The 17,171-nt window shown below is 39.0% G+C and overlaps 1 long non-coding RNA gene across 7 annotated transcripts in view; it reads left to right on the top strand.

Moving 5' to 3' along the window:
* LOC145683448 (uncharacterized) overlaps window positions 1-17,171 on the top strand; it is a 1,457,912-nt gene that overhangs the window by 193,519 nt on the left and 1,247,222 nt on the right. The window lies entirely within an intron of this gene.

Here is a 17,171-nt window from a genome sequence, read left to right as displayed (position 1 = left end):
ATCTTGTCTCGTGCGCATCCCTACTCAATTTTAAGCTTCAGTAGAGGGGGAAGGGGTCTGCCGGGGGAGTTTCCGCTCGCATCAAGCGACTGGCGGTCTAGAAATGATCAGGATAGTGAACTTGATTATTTATGACCACCGGTTGCTTTTACTCTTTCGAGTTGAACGAAACCTAATAATCACCTGTTCTGCCCCCCGACTATATAATCCTGGTATGTAGTTTTCTGAATCGGTTGTTCGCGTCTTCTGTACTTATTACTCATTTTCAAGCTACACAGGAGTCATCTTAGCCCATGTGAGCTTTTCTGTTGGACAAACACCATGTGCGCGAGTTTTTCCCCCTGTTTCCTCCTACTTTCTTCATTCCACCATTTCAGTCATTTCTCATCATCACAGTCTCCCTTATCCTCGGTCCATATCGTAGGACGTTAAGTTAGATATTTCATTTCATTTCAGAACATATAGTGGTGTTCTTCCAAAACAAAAAAGAAATCTAGTATTGATAATCTGTAATTCCCTACACCATAGGTGCCAACTACATGGCTATTGCCTTCGCTCCAAGGTTCAGGCAATCGTTGGAAATTTTTAATGTGTGCTCATAAAATTAATACGGAAATATCATTTTCATGACATTGACAAAAAGTTAGTGCATGTGACCAAAAGTTTGATTTCATGGACGGATACTTGTACGTTGAATAATTGTTTATTTATATAACTTTTAGCCTCCTTAGGTATATGGCACATCGAGCATTGAGAGATATAACATTACACAATAATAAATAATCCGCATTCACAAGTGAGAGTGATTTTGTACAGTTATTTCAAATACCGTTATTTTGTATTTTTAATATAGATCAAAAGTATTTATATAAATTGAGTCTACACAAAAGTCATAGACAGTTGAGTCATTTTCACTTTTCACTCAAATTATTTGTTTGATTATTATAATAATTATTTTCTTTTTTCTCTTTCCCACTGAGAAAAGTCTGTTATCCGGACAGCGGTAAATTGTACAAATATACGGAATCCTTATATTTACTACAGAAATCACTATAGTGCATACGTTATCCATAGGATACATAGTTTTCCTGTTTAGATGTTCATCGTGCCGTTGCGGGATGTCTGACATCTAAAAGTCTTCCGTATATTATATACCTATACTTATGTTACATTACATACGATAGCTATATGTTACATATATCAGTTATATGTTATGTATGTACGTCTATCTGTATGTGAGATCCTAACCACCTATACACTGTCCTTTCTTTCGTATGGAAAGTACGTTTATTCGAAACGCTTATACAGGAAATACGTATAAAATATATTTTTCTGTTATACGTCAAAAAAACTGCAGGATTTACAAATGTAACCTACATTTTTCCGTATGCCACGTAAGTTCATTTCTCAGTGCTTTCTTGGCAAATATTACTAAACATATTATTATCATCATCATTACCATCATAGCTATTCCGTCATTATTAGCAGGTTACTTGCTGCAACTGAGAAGCTTCAATGTATGGTGGTCCTCAACTAGTCTCTTCGTCTTCACGTAGCAATTTTCTGTTTTAATACCTTCCTTCAACTACAGTCTGCTTCGTCCCTCCCTCTCTTTCCTTCCACCATACCCTCTAGCACGTCCCTCATAATACAGTTCTTCCTCAGCCAATATCCCAATCAGTTCCTCTTCCTCCTCTTAATTACATCTAAAATTATTCTTCCCTTTCCTACTGCTACTATTTCCAACACCCTCTCATTCGTAGGGGCAGTGGTAGAGCGTTCACTTCTGGTGCATGGGGTCCTTGGTTCGATTTCAGCTAGCTCCTAGTGAGCTTTGTGGTGGACGAACACCGCGTTCGTTGGTTTTGTCGGGGTTCTCCCATTTCTCCTACTTTATTCATTCCACGTTTTCATTCATTTATCATCATTACAGTCTTTATCAGCATTACCTTTAGCCTAGCCAAAATAAGCTTTGGACCGTAAACGTAAAGATTTCATTTCATTTTTCCTTCTAATTCGTTTTCCGTTCAACCCAGCTAATTGTTTTTTTCTCCGTGCCCACGTTACGAAAGTCTCCATGTTTTCATCGCTTTTGGGCAATATCCACCTTTTTGCCCCATAGAGTACATATTGGAATCAGTAAAACAAAATCTCAATATTTTAGTGGAAGTTTTTTCAATAAAAAGATTAGATAATCGTGGTTTAAAAAGAAAAAAAATCTGACACCTTTACAGTGTAAAAATAATTTTGTAATTCATTGTATCTCACAAATCTGTGCCGTCTTGATTTTCTTTCATACGTCTCAGTGGTAGCCTCCCCAGTTTGGGAACCAGTGGAGTATTTGATCTGTTAAAAATATTTGGTCTAGGAATTAATTCGTGCGGGTGGACAAGAGATGGCGCAACGAACGGAGCGTCCCACAGTTCCGTGTATCCACACATGTGTTGCAAACCCCTGTCATCGCGTATCGTTCGTAGTATAGGGCAGTGGATTAAAGCGTCAACAACACCAGTTTGTAGTTAAGTGAACATGGCGCAATTTGTGCCTGATAAAGTGTTTTTGCGGGGTGTCCTGCTGCATTACTTTAACATGCAGAAAAGTGCGACTGAAAGTCATCGTATTTTGGTGGAAGTGTATGGTGACCATGCTCTAGCTGAGCGAACGTGTCAGAAGTGGTTTGCACGGTTTAGAAGTGGTGATTTCGGCTTGGCAGACCAAGAGCGAGCTGGACAGCCAAAAAAATTTCAAGACGAAGAATTGACAGCATTGCTCGAGCAGGATTCGTGTCAAACGCAGGAACAACTTGCAGCAGCATTAGGCGTTGATCAAACAACAGTCTCCAAACGCTTGAAAGCCATGGGAATGATTCCAAAGATGTCACATTGGGTTCCACATGAATTGAAAGACAGAGACGTTGAAAGACGAAAAACCATTTGCGAATTGCTGCTTCAACGACAGAGCAGAAAGGGGTTTCTGCATCGAATTATTACGGGTGATGAGAAGTGGATCCATTACGAGAACCCTAAACGAAAAAAGGCCTGGGTGAAACCAGGTGAACCAGGTCCATCACAACCAAAACGAGATATTCACTGTGCAAAGGTTATGCTGTGCATATGGTGGGATATGAAAGGTGAGGTGTACTATGAGCTGCTGCAACCGGGTGAAACTATGAATGGAGAACGTTATCGACGACAATTAATGCGTTTGAAGCAAGCTCTGGCCAGAACACGACAAGAATGGGAGAACAGACATGATAAACTTATTGTTCAACTTGATAACGCTCGTCCACATGTCGCAAAACCGGTCAAAACCTATTTAGAAAATGTCGGATGGGAAGTTTTACCCCACCCGCCGTATTCACCAGACGTTGCTCCTTCGGACTACTACTTGTTCGATTGCATGAACAACGATTTGATTGGACAGCGGTTTACTTCTTCAGAAGATATCGAAACATGGGTCTCTGACTGGATCGCTTCCAAGGATGAGGACTTCTTTCGCCACGGAATCCGTACATTGCCTGACAGATGGGCGAAAGTGGTTGCTAGCGATGGACAATATTTTTCTTAAGGTATTTATGTATTTTGTGTTTGTACTACAGCTTCAATGTGTGCGTACCAACCGCACGAATTAATTCCTAGACCAAAATATATAAAAATATAACTAAACATTCTGATTTATCTTATAAGTAGTGAAGCGTGGGCACCCATTAAAAAAACTGAAGATCATCGCTTATGTAGTACACGATCATCATACTTACACGAAGGTAAACTATATTATACTTAAATACACATTGTATTTCCGTTACTACGCGTATTGGCACATTATAGAATTTATTATCCCTTATATCCCTTATTTACCCATGAAAAGCATAAGATTTTTTAAAAAGCAAGACTTGCAAGACCAAGATCAAGACTGGATATGCAAGAGCAAGACCACCCGGGTCTTGCTTTGGTCTTGCATTTGCTCACCACTAGTTTGGATATATGTTCCATCATAGTGAAACTTCAAAATTCTCTCTGTAAAATGTCCAGTGTTAAGGTTCACCATTTGACATCAAAGCTGTCCATATGCTGAGGCAATGATAATTAATTTGTACTATTCATACGCTTATGTTTTATCAAATACTTTTATTCCAACTGTATCAAAGGGCTTGATTTGGATAATGATCCTAAAAGAAAGATGCACTCTAATCAAATTTTAGAAATGAATCTCGAAATGCAAGCTTTTCAATCCCATGATTCTTTTAAAAGTATAGAGAAAATTTCTTCTTCATCTTCCTTTATCCTAAAGGGCTCAGATTCCTTGAAAAATGCAGAAAATGCAGAAAATGCAGAAAATCTTTTTTTCTTTAGTTTAACATTCCACATATATGCCCTTTAAGCTGAAGAAGACAGATGATTAATGAAAGTGAATGATAGTAAAATTAAATTTTTCCTGCTCATCTATCGGGAATCAAACCCGGGACACGAAAGGCACATGCGCTAGCCACTTTTTTGTTACATGTATAATGTAAAAGTTAACTGATTAACCGAACGTTCCTCAGAAACTTAATTTCATTAACTACCACTATTTACCTCATTCACTTTTTTTCCGTTAACCTTTTTTTTTTAAAAAAAAAGAAAAAAAGGACACTAACAGAAACATTGTAAAGTTTGTTCAGCCTCAACCTTAACTTGATTTAAGCTTACGCTCATATCCTACAGTTCTCTAAACCAGTCTTTAGCAACCTTTCCCTTATGACAACACAGAAGTTTATCAAGCGGCACCAAGCGTCCACATATAGAAATTATTGTCAGGGGCATCCAAAGAGAAAAGATTGGAAATGGTCCGGACGGGTTAGACGTTCCTTGAGTACATCCCTGACGCAGATAAAACACAAGTATATTATTTAAAAAAGTTACGCGGGTTTCGAAAGAGATCGGACCTAGGGATGCGCACGAGACAAGATTTGTGTCTGTCTCGTCTCGAAAATGTGCTGTAAAAATGATGTCTCGACTCGAAAAATGTACATTTTTCTATTGGAAGAGCCGTGTCTCGACTCGAATTTTGTCAGGAAAATCCTGTCTCGACTCGTCTCGTGCGCATCCCTATTCGGACCCGGTGGAATATGGGGTGAGTGCACCCTGTACTATATCATTCAATAGTTTTTCTATATATTAAATACTCCGATATAGGATAAACAGTCTTCATCGATAGAGCTCATCCGTGGCTAATGGTTAGCGTACTCGCCTTTGGCGCGGGAGATCCGGGTTCGATTCCCGGCGGGAGCTCATGTGGTTCGGATTCCACGTTAATCAGTAGGTCCACGTCTCATATAGCCTCGCTGCTGAACGGGACGTAAAACACAATCAATCAATCAAACAAACTCTTGATCGATACAGCATATGAAACCCATTCTTAAAATCCTCGTTATACAGTCTGAATTTCGTGTTCTTACAATATTAAGAACAGAGACATCTATTGTAATCATTAAATGCTACTCGCACAAAATTGTAGAAATAGAAATCAACATGCTGAACGAAAATTAATGAGGATATTTAGTATTGTTTTATCATAAGTTACTCATTCGTTTAAAATTCTGAATTTGTAAAAGGAAAAAAATCTCGCGATACCTATCCAAATTGGAAAACTATGCTCTAAATTAATCTATTGAATCGTTATTCCTGCCTCTTACAGGTTACTCCTGTCTCACAATAAAATCGAATAATTTTTATACAATCTGCTTAATGCATGGTAGAACCTCATTGAATTGTCGATTGTGCTATATTGTTCTTGCATTGGTAATTTCCATGCGTATATTACTATCCACAATACATCTCCAGCACTGTACATTCAATAACAACCTCATCATTTATCTTTTTCTTTATTGAGCGCGAACAGATTAGGCTACATTTTCTAAACTGCAACTTTGGAAAATCGTTGGATACACTGACACTCTTCGCTCCCTTGTCCCATCGCACTTGTCTAGTAACTGAGGTAAACACAACACTAGCGCTCCAGCCAAAATCAGCACTGCTAAAATGGTCAGATAACACAAAAAATGTTAACAAGTAACAATATAATATAGTGTAATTACATTTTTTTTAGATCATACCGAAAGTATGGTGACGAACATTTATTGAGTTGGATTGATTTGAACTCAATGTCCCTTTCCAGCATCAGAGATGTATGAGGCGATGCCTACTGTTTCAGTATAATCGAACACTACTCATGTTTGTATTAGAGGCAGCTACCCGAACGGAAATCGAACCCTGGACTACACGCACAAAAAGCATACACATAAAGGCAAACAGCAGCGTCATTTCAGATTTAGTTAACGGGGGAGGGGCAAGATTCTTCTCCGATGTAAGTAAATTTCATGTTTTTCATGTACCGTATATACGTATTACAACAACATTTTTTAAAACGCGGTATCACATTGCACTTTGCCACACAAAATCATAGAGTTGCATACAAACGAAAAAATGCAGCTTAAAATGCGAGATGCGATGGATTTATGATTTAGTAGATCTACTATAATCATGGTGAATCTCTTCTCGAAAATTCGACGTAATCCACTACGGACTAGATACCATATTACTGGAGACTGGCAGTATTGTCAGTTTACTGTAGCTTGGCGCTGTGTTTTGACACAAAACCTGACCAGCGAATCTTAGCAGTCCTTCCCCTACTTTCCCCTTATAGCAGTGGTAACAGTGGCACTAACTCATCAACTTTAGCACTAGTAGGGTTTGGTATTTGCAAGTTGCGTAAATTTCGAAAGAGTTTACTTTTTCTCTAATTAGGACCGTAACTTGTGTGGGGCAGGGGAGGGGCAACTGCCCCACTGGGAGGTTCCTCGCCGTTCGAAGGGGCCCATTTGGAGACAAAATTTTCTTAATCCATATACAATACGAACATGAAATTATAAATGAAGCATCACAAGGTTTCACTACATTACATAAAGCAGCGCACAAAAGGTAAATAAAACAAAAGTGAGCCGTGGGCCCACTTCAGTAAGAAACGTCTATTATTAGGGGCCCTAGAAATAACATTTATTCGCATGGCTTTGAGATTTGTCAATACTGTCCCCTTAATTAATTTGTCATGTATGGAACGGGCCCAGGGGCGTAAGTAACGGCCCCGCAGACCTTGCCGTGAGGGAGGGCCCACAGGCTCCGGGGGGCATAAATAGTAAGAGAAAGATAGAAAGAGGGGGGGCAAGAATGAGAAAAACAACTTTTTCTAGGAGGCCCAAATACACGTATTAATGCTTGCCCCCCAGAAAAAAATCTAAGTTACGGCGCTGTCTCTAATGTGAATTTATTGGTACAGTTCTGCTAATAGTTAACTATATCAGGTTGGTCTCTTTAAACCTTGGGCCGTGAAGAGAAACAATCTTATAGGAGGATAGTATTCAAATTTTAAGAAGGTGGGGAAAGGAAAGCGAGGATGAGAAAGATGAAAAGAAAGAAAGAGAGAGAATGAAAGAAACACTTCTACATTTACTTCATAATGAATTTAAGTACATATAAACGAAAAAGGGATATCGGAAGCCACCACCATAATATATGTGGAAGTGTTGGCAACATAATATTCTGAAGGAATATATTTCCAGCCAATTCTGGGGCCTCAGTGTTTGGCCCAATTCTGGCCTTACAGCAGTGGCGCATCCAGGGGGGCGATCGTGGCGATTGCACCCCCAGGAAAGGAAACTTACTCATTTTATATATTTAAATAAAACCCAATCCCAGAGTTTGGAGCTCTTAAAAGTAGTTCTAAGTAGCAGTATTAAAACCCACCGCACCCCAGGAGTCCGTCCTGGATCCGCCGCTGCCTTACAGAAGCTTCCACCTAGGCATTCACCTCGTGGGACTGAGGAAAACCTTAATAAGGAATACCGGCTAGAGCCGGGTTCATGCCCACGCTCGATCTACCTATTTTAATGCTTTTTTTTTTGTGTGTGTTGCACAGTGTCTGGTAAGGGCACCCAAACAGGGCAAATGTGCACAACTTTAAAATGTTTAAATGTTAAAATTCGCTTTATACTGTACTTTGAACACGTAATTCAATGTGTATTATATTCTTCTTACAGCAGCATGGTTTGTTTCCTAATACTTTAAGTCTATGGTTCTTAGTATTTATAATTATTGCATCATACTAATCCTTCTCAAAGCTCGTTCAATTAGTATGAAATTCTCGACTTAGTAGTTTGCAACATTGCAAACCTTCACCAACAGGCAATATGTGGCGAGAATATTTCCACCTAGGGCTATACTCGCATCGAAATTCCCAGCCCTTGTTTACAATCAGTACAATATGTTTCTGTCGCCTTATCATGAAAACAATGCTGTCCAGCGAACCTAACGGTCTTCGTTTTCTCTGTTTATTGTTTACAACACAAACTGCCATCTTCCAATATTGCCAGGCGTACAAGGTTTTCGCACACTTTCGAACAAGAACACTTGTACAAAATTGAGTGTGCATTATATGTGAGATTGTATTACATAATAACTAACTCGATTTGTCATAACGTTAATATCTCAGTCATCTCAAAAGCAGTAATTTATGTAGTAATAGCACTTGGTCCATGACTGTGCAGAAATAGGTACATTCGGTTCGGCGATTCATGTGCCTGGCAACCATGAATTAACCATGTAGGAGTGAGAAGCAAGGTTTTGACGCTCGCACTACAATTGTTGTTTATAAACAATTTTCTATCCTAGATTGAACGGACAATAGAGTTGAGAACAAAGAGATTACGTGCACGTCGACATTTTAAAGTATATGGAAATGAAGTACCTCAACAGGCTTTCGAAATGCAAGACCTTAGTTCACTTTTCAGAAATTATAAAACTAGCGAAGTCTCAGCAATACTCACTTTTCTGTACTTGAATTGTTTCTGGGGTAGGGTATTCATAAATGAAACATCAGGTAGTTATTCCAAAGCAATGGCTTATAAATATTTTTTGTTATGTCCTCTTTTTTTTCACTGAAATGACGAAAGAAAACTAGTGTTGGTTTACAACTACATATATATGAAACGGAAACACAAACTTGACCCGAGCATCATCGGGCTAGAATATGAGTTATGAAATTAACTGTTGTGTGAATAATTGTGTTTGTGTCAAAAATATAAATTCGTTTCTCGTGTTGCGTAATATCAATTCTCTTTTCCTGACTGCATTATAGATTCAGCACTTAACTAAAAGCTCCATGTAGTCAGTCAGTTTGCAGAATAACAAAGTAACTTAAAAAGATTATCATTACTTGTCCTCTAGATGGTTATTCTTTATCATAGATACTTGTTATATGCACGCATTGTTTTGTATAATTCTTGTATATAACGTAATTTTACTATTCATTTTAACCCTAGAAAGACCATGTTCGCATGTAACATGAATTATTATTTTTCTTAACAAGAAAACAATGCAGTATAATAGTTGAAAAAAAAGAAGAGAATCTTTCATCAAGAGAAACAATAAAAAAAAAAAACAGAATTCTGAATACATATTAATCCGTTTAAACTACATAAAGAACTCGTGGGCAACTTGGTCTTTCTAGGGTTAACGTACAACTGTAAAATTAGTCCATTGCTGTCGAGAATGATTACAAAAATAAGTAGCAGTGTCACGTGTTCATCGTACGAAAGAGATTGGATCATATGGCGCAATATTTTCTAAATCATTATTGAAACCGGAAATGGTAGCCGATTGATGCCAGTTCCGGTTTTAGAGAAATTAGAATGGAGATTAAATATGTTCTTGAGACGTTAATTGATTGCAGAAAAAAAATTATTACTGTCTACTGCCATTTTTACTCTATAGCAACTAAAGTTAGGACGGATGTGTTAGATTTTTTCCAGTTTTGGTTTGAATAGAGGTTAAGAGGGAATATAGCTCCTATTCTTAGAACGCTTAATCGCATATAAAATAACAATTTCTCGCCCCCTCTTACAGTTTTTTTCTCTATGTAGATCAGTGTTAAAATCGGAAGTTTTAGTGGATTTCGAGCTTTAGTAGAGAATTAAGAATGGAGGTAAAATGTATTTTTGATGTCTTAATCAATTGCAGGAAACCGCTTCTCGCTATACGTTACCGTTTTTCCTCTATAGTAATCAACGTTAGAACTGGAATGGTTGATATTTACCACCACTGGCGTCTCTGGCACGAAATAATTAGAGGGCATCAAAGAAAGTGTAGATGGTAGTACCTAGCTCAACCTGTTTATTATCTTCGATTCCATTTGTTACCTTTCTGCTTATCTTCACGCACCCACTGAGACATCACAGACAGAATATTATATTCCAAATAAATATTATTATTATTATTTGCATGTTATTCTGTGGTTAGAAAATAAATTAAATTAGAATAGAATATTGAATATTTTGTACTTCAGAATATTGGGAGGACGTGTCCCCCTCGTCTCCCCCGCCAGAGACGCCCGTGTTTACCACTTCCAGTGGATAAATCACCTCTATCAACAAACTTCCTTCCTAACTTTTGAACTTCTACATCCTGGTCAAAATTGATGGTGTTTCATCAAATAGTTGTTGAGATTTTTGTTACCCGGACGGATAGAAATAACATCTTTTGTCTCCTGAACTGCCGGATACTCAAGACGGCAATTGGGTAGCACGGTAGCTCAATAGTAGAGAGCATACCTATGGTCCATGGGGTCTTTGATTCGATACCCGGTCAAATAAATTTGTGCTGGACAACATCGTCTACGTGGGTTTTCTCAGGGTGCTCCAGTTTTCTCCCACATTCTCACTTCACAAATTCTTCATCATGATTCACTTGGCTTAATCATCCGTCTCTCTTAGCCTATAATCGTAGGACGTTAAACAAGGAAATTTCGAGGAGAGCAATTGCCTCCCCCTCTCCCCAAATGACACCGTTGTATTCGAACACAAGGAGGCCCACGACAAATATATAAGAAATGAAATGGCGAAATAACACAGTACTATGAAAAAATATTTTACATCACCTTGTACCATATAGGAATTCAGGCGAACAAAGAAAGTTAATATTTTTGTTTGTGTATTTATGGGTAAGAGTGTATATGTGCGTGCATGCATTTTCATGTATAAAATATACGTCGTACTAAAATAATAAAAAGTAGATTGATATTTATGAGTTTCGTGGAGACAATTTGATTACTTGATCTTACCTCATTCTGTACGTATGCAGGAGTCTCATATAATATATGTTACAATATTACGTTTCTCTTATACTGCCTTGGTTTATATTACACTACGTATGTTTATGGAATATTTTTTTACGTGTAGTGCTTTATTTTTTCTTTACGATGAGTTTTCGCATGATTTCATTTCAGCTGTGCTTTCATATGAATCTCGTAATGTAAAAATCCAGCTGCAGAATGGATTATACAAAATATAACAAGATTGGCTATATGTGATCTCACATAAAGGTAAAGCTTAGACACAGCAATATACTGTAACTCCATATATTTTGAATTCGTTTAATAAACAGACCAATGAAATGGATTGCGAAATATAGAAAGTGCTAAAGGCTACAGATGTTATTGGCACAATGCAAATTGAGATGGGGTTAATAATTTAAATATTAAGCAGTAAAGACGAATTTTCTTTTGAACAAATTTTGTAATTTTGTGTTTCCTCTTACTTGGTACTACCACTAGCTTTAATACTGTGCACTGTGTAACGATATTATTTTCGTTATTGTGGATTTCTTTTCTTTTTTTCCCTGTCAGATTATTTCACTTCCATAGCTCGACAAGAACTTTATGTATTACTAACAAATGGCCGCAAATGTTACTGTGGGCAATACTTTACGTTCTTCCTCTGTCTCTAACCTTAAGGGATTTCGAAATACTGACATCTTATTATAATAATGGCAACCCCAATTTTTCTTTCTTTCCTCCTAGGAACAATTAAAAAAAGCACCTGAAGACCTGTTGAATTATTTTAAATAAAAAGTCCAAATACTAAATTTCATGTTTCTAACGTTAAGGGATTTCGAACGCCATCTGATTATAATAATTGTAATATTACCCTCATTTTTCTTGCCGCCATTTCCTTTCCTTCTAGAAATCACGATTGCTCAGTGATTGAGCGTTCATCTCTGGTGCGTGGGGTCCCTGGTTCGATCCCAGCCCGTGCCAAGTAAGCATTTTGGTAGTCAAACACAGTGTGCGTTGCTTGGCTCGGGATTCTCCTGTTTGCTCCCACTTCTTCATTCCACTATTTTATTCTTTTTTCATAATTACCTTCTCCTTTAACCTATATCCTGAATGAGAGTTTGCTGGATTTTCTTCATTCAGACCACGCAAATGCGGAAATGGTACAGTCCGCAGCAAAAAAACTGCAACATGAGCTTGTAAGTTTATTGTGAAACGACGAAGTCTTTTGCTCCAAAATAAGTGTGTAGTTGAGGACACCGAGGTTTCCCCTGGCGTGATTTGTGCCACTTAGCGTTATGTTGATTCCTTGAGCTGTTAGGCGTAGTTTCACAATAAACTTACATGCTCATGTTGCAGGTTTTTTGCTGCGGACTGTACCTAACATAAATGTCCCAGGCCGCTTCCTTCCTTCCTCAATCCTTTCTTCCTTTTTTTTCCTCGGATAGTGTGATCACTGATGGACGTTATCCCTCATATGTGACGGTCTAACAGATACTGAAGGGACAAAAATTAATTCCTAATTCTTTAGCCTACATGGTATAACCATGGACATGAAATTGAAATATTTCCTTTCCTTCTAGGTCAAACATCAAAACACACTGAAAACACGTCTAATTTTTTAAAATGAAAAATCCAAATAACAAATTTTACGTCCTTGCCCTTGAGAGATTTCGAATTACGAACATTTGTTCCTGTCTTTTTTTCTTTTCTAGATGAGAGAGGAAAAAACGCCGATACACGTATCTCAACATTTTAAATGAGAAGTTCAAATACCAAATTTTATGTCTGTAGTGTTAAGAGACACTAGAGCCCGTTAAGAGACTCAGAAATATGTGAATGTTAATAATAATAATAATAATAATAATAATAATAATAATAATAATAATAAAACCCACCCTTTATTCATCACATCTCCTTTTCTTTCCCTCTAGGCCAAATATTAGAAAGCACTGAGACTCGTACGTAATTATTTTAAATGAGAAGTCTGTATATCAAATGTCATGTTTCTAACCTTCAGAGATTTCGAGATATGGACATTTTAACATAAGATTTGCTACTCTTATTTCCTTACTTCTTTGTTGAGTTTACGCAGATCCTTTCTCAGTGATGTCTTACATCACAAGCGCTATGCACTGCCCAAATTTGAAGTTTCTAGGTTTTGCCTAGATGTTGATCAGTCAGTTACTCACTCACTCAGGACTACTTCTTATATGCATAGAGATATTTAAGATACTTTTACCGCTAAGAACTTAAATTATGTTAATAATTGAAATATTAATTACGAGTGTACATTGACCAACCAGAAGTTTGTATACCTTTCAAATATTTTTCATAATGTTTTCTTCTCTTACGAAGAATCGGCATTCTCTTAATATGCAGGCTGTAAACAGTGATGGCAATTAGGGGACAGTTGCCCTTCTACACCAATTCCTAATTACATGGCGTCTTACTAATGGAAAATTTTTGCCCCTCTTCTCACCCAGTGTTTACATTCAATCACTGTTACTGACTATAGAATAAGTACTGTCAATATATGTAGTTAATAGAGACATGTTATAGAATATACATTATCAATCACATTACAGGCCTTTAATATAATCTCTGCATTGTTATGCAATATCCCAGATCTATGGTAGCCGTCGTATGCCATTAGTGTGGCTGTTTTCGTTTATCACATGATGAACACTTCTCTAAAGACAAGATCGAAAATTAGTGATGACAATACCACGTAGAAAACAAAATAATGTCCTTAGTAGAAAGCCAAAAGGTATAGTGCCGGCTTAATTAAAGAAAATAATTTACCCCTCATTTTCATGATATAAACAACACTAATTGTTTTTTTTTGCGGTATCGTCAGCACTAATTTTTGGCGTATGTGTGATAAGGGCTTATGTGGATGGCGCCATTTTCACGAAATTGCGATGGCGTGCCTTATGGTGCGTAGCAAAAGCGGAATATCTAGAAACCTAGTGTCTCTGAGGAATTTTTCAACTTTTAAAACGAAGTAGTACCTCATGGACTCCGTATGGCGAATATGGTGCACGTTCCAAGATCTCATAATGCACTCTGGTTAAGAATTGGGTTCACTCTTCTTGTCACATAACAACGAGGGTTGCAGTTTCTCCTTTGGGATATGCCACGCAGTTTGACAGTAGTCCAGTTTCTATGGATACCTGCCTGACAGTTCAGTGACAATCAATTGCAAGTAGACCTTGCACTAGTTACACATGATCCTATGTAATCGATGTCGACAGCTACAGGTCGATACATTCCAGGTTGAACGAAATACTTCGACCCATTGTACAACAATAGTCCGACACGGTAGGGGATCGTTATTACACACTTCTTGTAACTCTTCGTGACATTGACACGGATTTCCCTCCTCCTCCCCAAAAAAGAAAAAATGGGCAGAATGTAGGTCAAGGTTACTAATCGGGTACCTTGACGAAAGTGATCCATTCACAGAAAGTGGTAGATATTAACCATTTCTGGATTTAACTTTGATTACAGCCGAGCTTAAACTAATATATAACGAGAAACGATTTCCTGCAATCGATTAAAGCGTCACGAAAATACATTGCATATATACCCTTAACTGTATACTACTTAGACCAGAAGTCATAGAAATTCACCACAACTTCCGACTTCAGTATTGATCTACATAGAACAAAAACTATAAGAAATAACGAGAAGCGGCAATTTGGAATCAATTTAGCGATTTAAGAATAGGTACTACATTCCCTCTTAACCTTTTATTCAAATAAAAACTGGCAAAAATCAACCACTTCAACTCACTATAGTGAAACCTGTATTAGATAGCGAGAAGCGGTTTTCTTCAGTCAATTAAGCGCCTTTGATCTCGGGCTCTTTAGTCGTGGAACAGTATTTACCGGGCTTTTTGATGCGGTGCATTTTTCACTCGAGCCTATTTTACGCGGGTTACTTTCGACTAGAACCCTATTGACGCGGGGTCGTTTTGACTCCGGCCCTTTTAACCAGGGCCCTTTTGACACAGCGCTCTTTTGACGTGGGCTTTTTTGTCGCCAAGTCATTCTTACCCGGGTTATTTTGCCCTCGGACCGTTTTGACTTGGACCCTTTTGACTCGGGCCCTTTGGTCGCCGAGCCCTTTTGACACAAGCCCTTTAGCCGCGGGGGCGTTTTGACTCGGGCACTTTTGTCGTGGAGCCCTTTTGACTCGGGCATTTCGGTCCACGCAATTTTGTCCGCGACATTCTGACAGAATATATATATTCACCAGTTGAAGTGCGTGGAGCAGGGGGAAGGTATGAGTAAATAGATGATGAACGATCCAGGGCGCAGTAAAATTAGTTAGGCAGCTGGTCATATCTCTTTCTTTCTCCTGATTGCCAGTCCTGATCTCAGGATTTTAAGCCGTGGAATTGTATTTACCGAGCCATTTTGACGCGGGGCTTCTTTCACTCGGCTCCTTTTAACACGGGTCCTTTTTGGACTCGGGATCTTTATTGTTGGGCCCTTTCGACTCGGGCCATTTTCACACGGGACCATCCTGATCCGTTTTTTTGAGGCAGTGTCTATTTCCAAGCCGCACATTTCTGAGATATGGCCCTTTTGACTCGTGCCCTTTTGTCGCGACGACCTCTTGACTAGGACGCTTTTGACAGCGGGGCCGTTTTTACTCGGGCATTTCTGTCTTCGCAATTTTGTCCGTGCCCCTCTGAGATAGAACTAATATAAATATATATATATATATATATATATATTGACCAGCTGAAATACGGGGGAAGGGGGCAGATATGAGTGAATAGATATTTAGATAGAGTGCATACTAGTTCCTGTGTAATTTCTTAAACCGCTTGGAATAGGTCCTATAGTTTCTAAATCAGGGTGTTTTGAAACGTGATTTTTCGAATTTTCGGCGTTTCGTAACTCCGAAAGGAGGCGTTTTTTGACCCACGTTTATAAGAGCTTTCTTCTTCCATTTCATATAAGGAACCACCACCGGAAGTTTTTCGGTGGAGTTACCTACCACCTTATACAGATGGTGATCAGAAAAATGCAAACACCTTAAAGAAATTATAACTTACCAGATTAATATGGTGTCGGCCCACCTTTCGCCTTCAGAACAGCCTTGATGTGACGTGGGATGGGGGCATAGAGGTCGTGAATGGTAGCAAGTGGAAATTTACAGCATTCCTCATGCAGCGCATCGGCCAGTTCTGTGAGAGAGGATGGAGGTGGAAATCGTCGCCGGAGTCCTGTTTCCAAGACGGACCACAGATGTTCAATTATGTTGAGATCTGGGGATTGGGCGGGCCAGGGGACGTGTTGAACTTCATCCCGATGTTCCTCAAACCACGCTGCAACAACGCCAGCTGTGTGAATGGGTGCATTATCATCCTGGAAGATGGCGTCATTGTCCGAGAACAACATCCGGACCATAGGATGCAAGTGGTCTCCTAAAATTGCGACATAATCGTTGACAGTGATTCGTACGCTAAGTGTGACCGCAGGACCCAATGAAAACCATGATATGGCGGCCCACAGCATCACCGAGCCGCCGCCATGTTTCACAGTTGGGCGGAGACACTGCAGATCATAAGCTTCTTTGGGCGTTCTCCACACACAAACACGACCCGTGGTTGGGAATAGGGTGAAGGTTGACTCATCGGACCGTATCACACGTTTCCAGTCCTCAACGGTCCAAATTGCATGGTCGCGGCACCATTTGTGGCGTGCGAAAGCGTTATGGTCCCTGATGAGCCGTTTGGCCCGTGCAACACGACCCCGTAAGTTCATGTCATGTAATTCACGGCGGACTGTGATTGTCGAAACAGAGTGGGGGAGGTGCTGATTGAGTTCCTCCGTCACTTGCTCCGCACTGGCACCTCGGTTCTGCGTGACAATGCGCTTTAATACCCGGCGTGACCTGTCACTCATGATTTTCTTCCGCCTACTGTTCCGCTTCTGCGATGTGGTTTTCCCGTGTAATGTGTAGGCCGTCATCATCTTCGACACTGTCCCACGCGACACACCTAACACAGT

This window comes from Thermobia domestica, chromosome 4, assembly GCF_964235325.1.
Source record: "Thermobia domestica chromosome 4, izTheDome1.hap1.1, whole genome shotgun sequence".
Classification (NCBI taxonomy): Eukaryota; Metazoa; Arthropoda; class Insecta; order Zygentoma; family Lepismatidae; genus Thermobia; species Thermobia domestica.
Note: the sequence above shows the minus strand (reverse complement) of the source record. Positions and strands in the feature narration are given on the sequence as shown.